Source organism: Babylonia areolata, chromosome 33, assembly GCF_041734735.1.
Source record: "Babylonia areolata isolate BAREFJ2019XMU chromosome 33, ASM4173473v1, whole genome shotgun sequence".
In the NCBI taxonomy this organism is placed as follows: domain Eukaryota; kingdom Metazoa; phylum Mollusca; class Gastropoda; order Neogastropoda; family Buccinidae; genus Babylonia; species Babylonia areolata.
Window position 1 is genome coordinate 15,446,611 of NC_134908.1, and position 12,500 is coordinate 15,459,110.

Here is a 12,500-nt window from a genome sequence, read left to right on the forward strand (position 1 = left end):
CGCCCGTCTTGAGGGGGAAAAAATGTTGTGGATATTATCGCCATCGTTTTTTGACTCACTTGTGTAAACAAAGTGAGTATGTTTTAACCCGGTGTTCGGTTGTCTGTGTGTTTGTGTCTGTGTGTCCGTGGTAAACTTTAACATTGACATTTTCTCTGCAAATACTTTGTCAGTTGACACCAAATTTGGCATAAAAATAGGAAAAATTCAGTTCTTTCCAGTCATCTTGTTTAAAACAATATTGCACCTCTGGGATGGGCACAAAAAAATTTAAAAAAAGAATGAAGCCTAATTATATGCAAACTGCATTTACTGTTATATTTATATTTTTTGTATTCTCTAAACTTGACACTTTGATCTGATATTCTGACCCAACAACAAGAGCAGTCATTATTATCATTTTTTGTTCAAACAGGAACTTCTTTTGCTAAGCATGGAAGTTTAATTTATTTTGCAAACGTTTTGGTGCAGATAGTAAAAAAGGGAAATTACTCTGTAATTAACGCTAGGGGACTTAATTCGAATCTGGTTTGGCCTTCTTTTTTTTCTTTTTTTTTTTTTTTTTTTTAACGCGAAGCTTTATAATAACAAATACAGAACACATTTTAACGATTAGATTTTTTTTTTTTTTAAGTGTATCACAAGTGAGTCTTGAAGACCTTGCCTCTCTTGTTTTCCACCTTCTGACGCGGTCATGCTGTCTTAAAACGCATGGGTGCTTCCTCCTTTAGGGGAGTGGAGGCGTGACGAGGTGTCATCCATTCAATCATGTCGCCGCTAGGGGGTGCGGTTGCGGGGGGTGGGGGGGGGGGAGGAGGGGCAAGCGGGGACAGAGGGTTAGAGTGGTGGAAGAGGTGGGGGGGGGGGGGGGGTGGAGAGGTAGGGGAACAACAGCGAGCCTATTTTTAGCTCCCGGAACTAAGCAGATTTTGATTTGCACGGATTCAGGGAAAGGCCAAGAGAGGAAGGATGAGGTGGTGTGGTAGTATGTGCGTGTGTTTGTGTGTGTGGGCGTGAGGGTGGGGGATGGGCGTGTATGTGTGTGCGTACGTGTGTGTGTGTGTGAGTGAGTGTGTGTGCGCGCGAGGGTGCCGTGTAGCCAGGTGTATGTGTGTGGGTGATTAAAGGTAGGTCTTGACATTGTTGGAGTGCGGAACTTTATGTGAACAGAGGCTGAGGGGGTTGGGGGGTTGGGTGTGGGGGGGGGGAGGAATTGTTAAAAGGAAGTTGAAGATGGAGTGAGTGTGGACGTGTTTGGATGGAGAAAAAAGAGTGTATGGGGGAAAAAAATATCCACAATTCCCCCCCGCCACACCCCCTCCCTCTCTCTCTCTCTCTCTCTCTCTCAAGACGGAAAGAGTAAGTGTTCATAATAAGGCCTGGACGTTCACCCCTGTCTGGCACACACACACAAATATTGATTAATAGAGTGGAGGGGAAGAATGTAGACATTCCCGAAGTATGAACTCGCTTAAACACACACACACACACACACACACACACACACACACACACACACACACACACAAAACTGCTGTGTCATGCTCATATGAAAGTAGGTCCACGAAGCGTGTCAACAGAATAAGGACGCGAGTTGTGGTGGAAGGGGGATGATGGGTTGTGGTGGTGGTGGTGTGTGTAGTTGTGTTGAGGGATGGTGGTGGTGTGTATGAGTGTTGAGGGGTCGGGGTGGTGGTGTGTGTGGTTGTGTGTTGAGGGGTGGTGGTGGTGGTGTGTGTGTATGTGTGTTGAGGGATGGTGGTGGTGGTGTGTGTTGAGGGGTGGTGGTGTGTGTGGTTGTGTTGAGGGATGGTGGTGGTGGTGTGTGTGGGTGTGTTGAGGGGTGGTGGTGGTGGTGTGTGTGTATGTGTGTTGAGGGATGGTGGTGGTGGTGTGTGTGGGTGTGTTGAGGGGTGGTGGTGGTGTGTGTGGGTGTGTTGAGGGGTGGTGGTGGTGGTGTGTGTGTATGTGTGTTGAGGGGTGGTGGTGGTGTGTATGTGTGTTGAGGGGTCGGGGTCGTGGTGGTGGTGGTGGTGTGTGTGTTGAGGGATGTGGTGGTGTGTATATGTGTGGAGGTGTGTTGAGGGGTAGTAGAGGTGGTGGTGGTGTGTGTGGATATGTTGAGGAGGGGGTGGGGGGGAGTTGGTGTGTGTGTTTGTGTGTTGAGGTGTGGTGTGTATGTGTATCTGGGGGCTGGGTAGGGTGGAGAGCTAAAAACGTTAAGGCAGAGGTTAAAGTAAAAGTAGTGCAGGCCTGAGCACAGTGGGGAGAGGGAGAGGAGGAAGGATTGCAAGAGGAGGGGGCGGGGAAATGTTGTGGTGTAGTGGAGGAAGTGATGAGGCGGCAAGAGGAAGGGGGAGGGGGGTAAAGGAGGGACAAGGCAGAGGCAAAAGGAAAAGTCAGGCAGGTCTCAGAGGAGGGGAAGGTTGTAGGAGGGGTGGGAGGTGTGTTGTGGTGCAGGAGGTAAGGGGTTGTGGGGTGGGGGGGGACAAGGCAGAGGAAAAAGGAAAAGTCATGCAGGCCTGATGAACAGGGAGCGAGAGGCAGGGGAGGGGGGGTGGGGTGGGGGGGGGTGAGGTGTTGGAGGGGAGTGGGGGTTGGAGGAGTCAGTACGTGATGGATGAGAGAGGATTGGTTTCGGAAAAAAAGGTCAAGGTATGTGGGAGTGGGGAGGGGGGGGGGCGGTGGAGGCGGGGGGGGGGGGGGAGAGGCCATATCCACATTAATTTTCTCCCCCCCCCCCCCCCCCCCCCCCCCCCCCCCCCCCCCGCCCACCCCCTTCACTTCTCTACTTTCGTGACTGACAGAGTGAACGTCCACGCCTTTTTTTGTGTGTGTGTGTGAACACTAATTCACTCCGTCTTCAGTGTATGAGGGGAAATTTGTGGATATTTTCCTTCCTTCCTTCCTTCCTTCCTTGCTTAACTCTCTCCATACGAACGGCGAAAGAGACGACGTTAACAGCGTTTCACCCCAATTACCATCATCAAAATATTGCAAGTGGAAGGCTCTTATACTGAAGACGTGAATGTTGACAAAGAATACCACAATTCTGACGACGGAAGCTAAAGGTTGGGTCATTCAGATATCCACTGGGCATCCGAGGGGTCTGTGTAGAGGAGAAGAGAGGACTGGCCGTACTGAGTGAGTTAATTTGTCGTTCGTAGGCTGCAAGTGTGGCTGTGGAGTGATGGCCAAGAGGTAACGCGTCCGCCTAAGAAGCGAGAGAATCTGAGCGCGCTGGTTCGAATCACGGTTCAGCCGCCGATATTTTCTCCCCCTCCACTAGACCTGGAGTGGTGGTCTGGACGCTAGTCATTCGGATGAGACGATAAACCGAGGTCCCGTGTGCAGCATGCAATTAGCGCACGTAAAAGAACCCACGGCAACAAAAGGGTCGTCCTTGGCAAAATTCTGTAGAAAAATCCACATCGATAGGAAAAACAAATAAAACTGCACGCAGGAAAAAAAAATACCCCCCAAAAATGGGTGGCGCTGTAGTGTAGCGACGCGTTCTCCCTGGGGAGAGCAGCCCGAATTTCACACAGAGAAAATCTGTTGTGATAAAAAGAAATACAAATACAAATCCAACTCCCACGGTCGCTCGTGTGTACATGAGTGGGCTTTTACCTCCATGACCTTTGTTGTTGATGTTGTTTTTTTACCCTGCCATGTAGACAGCCATACTCCGTTTTCAGGGGTGGGGTATTATTATTACTAGGGGGAAGATGAGGGAAGGTAGGGGGGGGGGGAAGAATTTAAGTACGTAGAATGATCTTTTTTTTTTTCCTCCACCCCCCCCCCTCTCCCCATCCGCCCTCCCGCTTATCCCCCCCTTCCCCTCCACACACACACACACACACATACACACACACACCCTTCTTCTTCTTCTTCTTTCCGTTACACGACCAACATCGACTTGCCGATGACTCTGTCGTGGTTCATGCATGCTGGGTATTTTCGTGTCTCCATAACTCACCGAACACTGACATGGGTTACAGGATCTTTAACGTGCGTATTTGATCTTCAGCGTGCGTATACACACGAAGGGGGTTCAGGCACTAGCAGGCAGCCGACACCTTTTATATGATCACAATCATTATTTCTCTCCAGTATTCCGACCCTTCATTCCCCACCCACTCCTTGCCGCGCGGCGAATCATGAATATCACAGCAAGCCTTCCAGTTCCGAACAGTTGTGTTGCCCTGACAGGTCGTCACCAAGTGTGGGCGTGGACCTGTGGGGTTTTGGGGTTTTTGTTGTTGTTGTTGTTGTTTTTTGTTGTTGTTGTTTTCTTCTTCTTCTTCTTCGTCTTCGTCTTCGTCTACCTCCTCTTCTTTCGTTTTTTTTTTTTTGTTTTTGTTTTGTTTTTTGTCTCTCTCTCTCTCTCTCTTTCTCTCTTTTCTTTTCTTTTTTTTTTCTTTTTTTTTCTTTTTTCTTTTTCCTTTTCTTCTTTTTCTTTGGTCTTTTTTTCTTTTTCTTTTTCTTTTTTTTCTTTTTTTTTTCTTTTCTTTTCTTTTTTCTTTTTCCTTTTCTTCTTTTTCTTTGGTCTTTTTTTCTTTTTCTTTTTCTTTTTTTTTGTGGTGGTCTTTATTCTTTTCTTTCTTTTCTTTTTTTTCGTTTTTTTCCTCTTCATTTTTTTCCTTTTGTTTTTTTCTTCCTTTTTTTAAATTTTTTTTTACGTTGTTCAAGTCTGGCGGACGGAGGCACTACCTAGGACCTACTGTACCATTCAGGTCAGATCCAGTGACCCTGTGGGCCGCTCGCTATCCAGAAGGTAATCCCACCTGATCACGATTTAAGTATCTCCACCACACCACCACCACCACCTCCACCACCACACCACCACCACGGCCACTGACACTGACTTGGCCGCGAACGAAGGGTTTCATATTACATCGACAAGAAGGCAGTGGTGCTGTTCTTTTAGAGTCATGATTGATGGCACCACGACAATCACAGAATTAGCATGATGATGGTCAAGACATTTTTGCGGGGGTCCTCAAGAAACCTTTCTCTGTCACCCGTCAAAACGAAAAGAACACACACAAAAAAAACAAAACAAAAAACAAAAAAAAAAAAAAACTGGTTTGACAAGGATAACTACGTCGTCAGACTCGACACCCTGTATTTAAAGAAAAGAAAACAAGACCTTCAAGACTCACTTGTGATGAATTAAGTCCCCTAGCATTAATTACAGAGTAATTTCCCTTTTTTTACTATCTGCACCGAAACGTTTGCAAAATAAATAAAAATTCCATGCTTAGCAAAAGAAGTTCCTGTTTGAACAAAAAATGATAATAATGACTCCTGTTGTTGTTGTGTTAGAATAAGAGGTCAAAGTGCCAAGTTTAGAGAATACAAAAAATATAAATATAACAGTAAATGCAGTTTGCATATAATTAGGATTCTTTTTTTCTTCTTTTTTTCTTTTTTTATTTTTTTTGTGCCCAACCCATAGGTGCAATATTGTTTTAAACAAGATGACTGGAAAGAACTGAATTTTTCCTATTTTTATGCCTAATTTGGTGTCAACAAAGTATTTGCAGAGAAAATGTCGATGTTAAAGTTTACCACACACACACACAGAGACAACCGAACACCGGGTTAAAACATAGACTCACTTTGTTTACACAAGTGAGTCAAAAATAGTTTGACAACGATAACTACGTCGTCAGACTCGACACCCTCTATTTAAAGAAAAGAAAAGAAAAGAAAAGGCAATATCCACATCATTTCTTCCACTCCACTCCTCTGTGTGACTGACGGAGTGAACGTCCACGCCTTGTTGTGGACACTGCTCATTCCGTCTTGAGGAGGGGAAAGTTGTGGAATATTATCGACTGAAGCGATCAAAATTGCAACAAGCAGGTGAACAGTGTGTGTGTGTGTGTGTGAGCGTGTGTGTGTGTGTGTGCGTGTGTGTGTGTGTGTGTGCGTGCGTGTGTGTGTGTGTGTGAAATTGCGTGTGAAAATTGGAGAAGGAGGAGAAAGAAATTGCGTTGAAATCTTCAGCGCGTGTCTGTGTGAAGGTGAACACTTATCATAGTTATAATGTGCATGCCGATTTCAACGTGTGTTGTTACCCCTGTGTGTGTGTGTGTGTGTGTGTGTGTGTGTTTTAGGGGTGGGGCACCTCCTTCATTGCACGAATCCATATCTTTAACTAACTGAACAGGTAAAGAAATATCTTTAAGACAATAGAGGCAAGGCCTTCAAGACTCACTTGTGATACACTTTTTTTTTTTTTAAATCCAAGCTTTTTATGTATTGAGTATAATTTCAAAATGTAATGTTTAAGATGAGCAAGATCAGTTTAAAGCAAATTAAGTCCCCTAGCATTAATCACAGAGTAATTTCCCTTTTTTACTATCTGCACCAAAACGTTTGCAAAATAATAAAACTTCCATGCTTAGCAAAAGAAGTTCCTGTTTGAACAAAAAATGATAAAAATGACTGCTCTTGTTGTTGGGTCAGAATATCAGATCAAAGTGCCAAGTTTAGAGAATACAAAAAATATAAATATAACAGTAAATGCAGTTTGCATATAATTAGGATTCTTTTTTTTCTTTTTTCTTTTTTTTTGTGCCCATCCCAGAGGTGCAATATTGTTTTAAACAAGATGACTGAAAAGAACTGAATTTTTCCTATTTTTATGCCTAATTTGGTGTCAACTGACAAAGTATTTGCAGAAAAAAATGTCAATGTTAAAGTTTACCACGGACACACAGACACACACACACACACACACAGACAACCAAACACCAGGTTAAAACATAGACTCACTTTGTTTACACAAGTGAGTCAAAATTGAAAATAAAATGTGATTCATTACTGCTCCAGTGATATACAAACAAGGTGAATACACTTGCATAGATATATAAATATATATATATATATGTGTGTGTGTGTGGGTGTGTGTAAAGGTGTGTGTAAAGAGAGATAGAAAAAAACAACTATAGATAAACAATTAACAGTCAATGGTTGAACACACGAACGGATGAACAACCATAATAAACGATAGATGTACAAACGCTCGCGCTGTATACATAAGCAAGATAAACGGAATAAGTTTACTAGTGGATTAATATTTAACTGATTTTTAACGTTACAGCCCAACGCTCAGCTTATATCAAAGACTGGCATACGCTTACAGTTGGGCCAACAGCAGATTGAAAGCTGTATGATCAATTTCTCTATTACAATGGGAAGTCATTTACAGCTTAGTCTTTTTGTAAAGAACTATGACTTTTCTGCATGCAAATACACACGAAGGGGGCTTCAGGTACTAGCAGGTCTGTACACATTATGTTGACGTGGAAATCGTGATAAAAAAATGAAAAAAAATCACCACCCTTTACCCACCGCGCGCCGTGACCAGGATTCGAACCCGGGACCCTTTGATTGAACGTCCAATGCTTGAGCCACTTAGCTGCTGTACCCGTCTTCGTGTCTATAAAAAATTTTTTCCCCCACAGGTAACGCAATCTCAAGAGGAAGAATTGCCGACAATGTGACCTGCAAGCTATGTCTTATCTCAGATCGTCAGATCGTGTTATAATTGCGTGGTTACGCTAACACTTTTCAAGCCACACAGGTAATGGGTTTTCACAGCTCTTGTCATGAACGCTGACAAAATTTAACGCTTGCGGTTTATTTGTTGCGAAGAAAAGACGGGCGCAACAGCCGAGTGGTTAAAGCATTGAACCTGCAATCTGTGGATCCCCGGTTCAAATCTCTGTAACGATGCATAGTGGTAAAGGGTGGAGATTTTCCTGAACTCCCGGGTCAGCATAATTCAGTGCAGACCTGCTTGTGCCTGAACCCCCCCTTCGTGTGTATACACAAGCAGAAGATCAAATACGCACGTTAAAGATCCTGTAATCCATGTCAGCGTTCGGTGGGTTGTGGAAACACGAACATAACCCAGCATGCACACCTCCTAAAATGGAGTATGGCTGCCTGCATGGCGGGGTAAAAACGGTCATACACGTGAAAGCCTACACGAGTGAACGTGGGAGTTGCAGCCCACGAACGCAGAACAAGAAGAAGAAGAATTCCGAAGAAAAAAACAACAACCAAACAAACAAATTTTGTTTGTTTTTTTTTTTTTTTTAAACAGCGAAAAAGCATGTACGGTGGTTTAGTGAACAATGCTCATTCCGTCTTGGTTTAAACGTTATTTTATTTGGAACATTTCACAATGCAACACAGATATCGATGAACAAGACAACAAGAAAATCTTATATAAAGTCCTGTCCTGTCCCATTCCGTCTTGAGGAAGAAAAATCGTTGGCATTGCCCGTGTCAACACATTCGTGTATTTATTCTTCTGTTTGTTTGTTTCTTCTTGAAATATGGGTTTTGCTTTCTCTCTCTCTCTCTCTCTCTCTCTCTCTCTGTGTGTGTCTCTGTAATAATGTTTCCTGATCAAAATAACATGGGTTTTGCTGTAAGTCTGTGATATTTATTTTCCTGATCAAAATATAGAGGGGTTTGTTGTAAGTCTGAGATATTTATTTTCCTGATGAAAATAACAAGCGTTTTGCTACAAGTCTGTGATATTTATTTTCCTGATCAAAATAACGAGCGTTTTGCTATATGTTTGTGACATTTATTTTCCTGATCAAAATAACAAGGGTTTTACTGTAAGTCTGTGATATTTATTTTCCTGATCAAAATAACAAGGGTTTTACTGTAAGTCTGTGATATTTATTTTCCTGATCAAAATAACAAGGGTTTTGCTGTAAGTCTGTGATATTTATTTTCCTGATCAAAATAACGAGTGTTTTGCTGTATGTCTGTGATATTGATTTTCCTGATCAAAATAACAAGCGTTTTGCTGTAAGTCTGTGACATTTATTTTCCTGATCAAAATAACAAGCGTTTTGCTGTAAGTCTGTGACATTTATTTTCCTGATAAAATAGAGAGGGGTTTGTTGTAGGTCGCAAACATCTGTCCACTCTAAGTAATGAGTGGGTGGGTGGGTGTGCACGCTTACAGCGGTTTCGCGCGCGTGACTTTTTATGCACTGATAATTTTCTCTGTAATTATGAATCCGCTTATGAATATGGACAGCTGTTCTTATTAATTAATTGTCCTGATATTCGACCAAAAGTACGCCAGTGGTAAAAAAGAAATGATAAATAAAAAAGAAAAAGAAAAAAGTACACGCCACAGGAATGACGTTATTTGTGACGGAAATAACTTGGGGGGGAAATGGTGGCGACAAGACACGAAGATGACGTCATACGTGACGGTAAAAAATCTGAAGAAAGGCCAGTCTGCCAGTCACGGAAATGACGTCATACGTGACGGAAATTAGAATGTGAGGGACTGTCGACTTGGGATGACTGATGTCCTTTGCAGTACAGGACATTTTGCATTTTGTGATGGCATTTTCACGAAGCCGGATATGTGTGCTTCAACATCTCTCTCTCTCTCTCTCTCTTTCTCTCTCTCTCTGCTTCAACATCTCTCTCTCTCTCTCTCTCTCTCTCTCTCTCTCTCTCTCTCTCTGTCTGCTTCAACATCTCTCTCTCTCTCTCTCTCTCTCTCTCTCTCTCTCTCTGTCTCTCAGATCCTGTGGGTTTTTTTAAATTTTGGGTAAATCCTTTTGCATGAATAACTTTGGACTAACATGATCTTGTGTTATTTGTTTGATAAATCCTTAATAAACAATCGTATTTTCCCTCTCTCCTTCCTCCCTCTCCCTCTTTCAATGTGTGTGTGTGTGTGTGTGTGTGTTTATTTGTGTGTATCTCTCTCTCTTTCTCATTCTCTCTCTCTCTCTTTCTCTCTCTTTCTCTCACTCTTACTCACTCTCTTTCTCTCTCTCCCTCTCACTTTCTCTGTCCCTCTCTCTCCTCTCTCTGTCCTCCCCTCTCTCTCTCCCTCTCCCTCTCTCTCTCTCCCTCTCTCTCTCCCTCTCTCTGTCCCTCTCTCTCCTCTCTCTGTCCCCCCCTCTCTCTCTCTCTCCCTCTGTCCCTCTCTCTCGCTCCCTTCTGAACTGCTTCCTCGTCCACATTCTTATTTTCCTCTGTCTCATGTCTCATCATATCTTTTCTTACAAACTAACGAATAAATTCTTTTTTGTGTGTTACAGGACTTCATTGGGACACAAAGAGAACAACAGAATCAGTGAACTAACTGACATGTCTTCAGTGTGAACGTTCCGACAGAAGACAAAACTGAAGACAGAATTGCGGTTAAAGAAATGGTAAAACGTTTTTCATACATAGGATCATTAACCACCAAAATATACAGACTGTGTGTACTTTTCTGTAAACCATTACTAACCAGATTAAACTAGCATTGTTAATCAAAGTATACAAATTGTGTGTACTTATTTATCTGAAAACCACAAATTAGTATCATTGATAAAGTTACACAGATGATGTACTTTTATGTAATCCATTACTAACCAGATATAATTAGCATCATTATTCAAATTATAATGATTGTATGTACTTGTATGAAAACCATCACTAACCAGATGAAATTTGGTGTTATTCTCATAGGCTTCATGAGACTTAATCTAAACTTGGGTTGTATGTTTTTGTTTGTTTTTTTTAATTCCAGCTTCCAGTTGATAAAGTATATGACAAGTTTGATTATGAATATATAATATTAAGATTGTTTTATGACTAAGTATGGAACAAATTAGTCTACCTGAACAATTACTCTCGCAGAACAGCAAATGAAATGTTTTTGCTGTCACCAGTTTTATTAAATCCAGTGTCACATTGATTGCTGTGATCACAAATGATATCCACAGTTACTGAGAGAAAAAGGAAATAGTGCTTGTCTGTTTTAGACATTTCTTCAAGTATTATAATTATGTCGGTGGTAACTTTGAGCGTATTGGCTATGACGTTGTTCATAAACGCTGTGTAGACAATCAGGAATGAGGTGAAAGTTTTGTAATTGTGTATCTTACAACTTTGTGTGCTCGATTCAGGTTTAACACTGGACCAGTGGGGTCTGAAACTACCAGACTGTGAAACTCAGGCACTAACGATAAGTGATACTATGCTGTGAAACCCATACACTAACGATACCAAGCTGTGAAACCCATACACTAACGATACCAAGCTGTGAAACCCATACACTAACGATACCAAGCTGTGAAACCCAGATACTAGCAATGCCAGGCTGATATATGAAAACTCTAACAATACCAGACTGATCTGTGAAGACTCTAACAATACCAGGCTGATATGTGAAGGCTGATACGTGAAGACTGTAACAATACCAGGCTGATACGTGAAGACTGTAACAATACCAGGCTGATACGTGAAGACTCTAACAATACTAGGCTGATATGTGAACTCTAACAATACCAGGCTGATACGTGAAGACTCTAACAATACCAGGCTGATACGTGAAGACTCTAACAATACTAGGCTGATAATTATATGAAGGCTGATACGTGAAGACTAACAATACCAGGCTGATACGTGAAGACTCTAACAATACCAGGCTGACAGGTGAAGGCTCTAACAATACCAGGCTGACATGTGAAGACTAACAATACCAGGCTGATATGTGAAGACTCTAACAATACCAGGCTGATACGTGAAGGCTCTAACAATTTCAGGCTGTGAAATTTGGAAACGGGGAACGCCAGACTATGAAATACAGACACGCTAACAATACCAGACGGATCTATGAAGTCTCTAACAATACCAGACTGATATATTAAAACTCTAACAACACCAGGCTGTGAAATTAAGACACAAATGACACCAGGCTAGGAACTCAAGACCCTGACGTATTTACCAGGCTGAGAAATCTAACAAACCAAGGCTGAGAAATCCTAACACTAACGATACCAGGTTAAGACCCTTACCATGCCAGGCTTTGAAATTCAGACATGAAGAACACCAGGCTAAGAAACCCAGACACACTAACAATACTCAGGCTGAAGCACTAACAGTACCAGGCTGAGAAATCCAGATGCTTTTTTTACAATACCAGGCTGAGACCGAAACAATACCAGGTTGAGAAATCCTGACACACTATCTATACCAGGCTGACACCTTAACAATACGAAGTTGAGAAATCCTGACACCTGAGAAATCCAGACTCTAACAAAACCAGGTTGAGAAATCAAGACAAACAGCAGTGTTCCTTAGCCAAAAGACGGTGTGTTATTTTTTGGGTTTTTTTTTTTTTTTAACTATATCAGACACCATTTAAGGTAATGTGTTAGAACAACATCAATCTTCAAAAGGCCTGTGTAACGTGCCTGAGTTATTGAACTACTTCAGCGTCATTTCCAATCGGCACTTACCCAACGGGAAATTCCGTAACCATGAACAACACCACAGACTCCCACGCCAAACTCGTGGCTGCCAACGACGAAATGGCGCGTCAACTGATTCCTGCCATGGTCTACCTCGCTGTCCTCATGCTGCTGGGAATTGTGGGTAACCTCCTCGTCTGCTTTGTCTTCTTCCGGTTGCGCATGAGCACTCAGGACCGCCTGATCATCACC

The 12,500-nt window shown here is 42.5% G+C and overlaps 1 pseudogene across 1 annotated transcript in view; it reads left to right on the top strand.

The window, feature by feature from the left end:
- Positions 1–12,500, top strand: part of LOC143276776 (uncharacterized) — a 59,449-nt pseudogene that overhangs the window by 34,077 nt on the left and 12,872 nt on the right. The window contains exon 2 of the transcript XR_013053634.1: positions 10,107–10,220. The product of XR_013053634.1 is annotated as an uncharacterized LOC143276776 (transcript). The remainder of the gene's footprint in view (positions 1–10,106; positions 10,221–12,500) is intronic.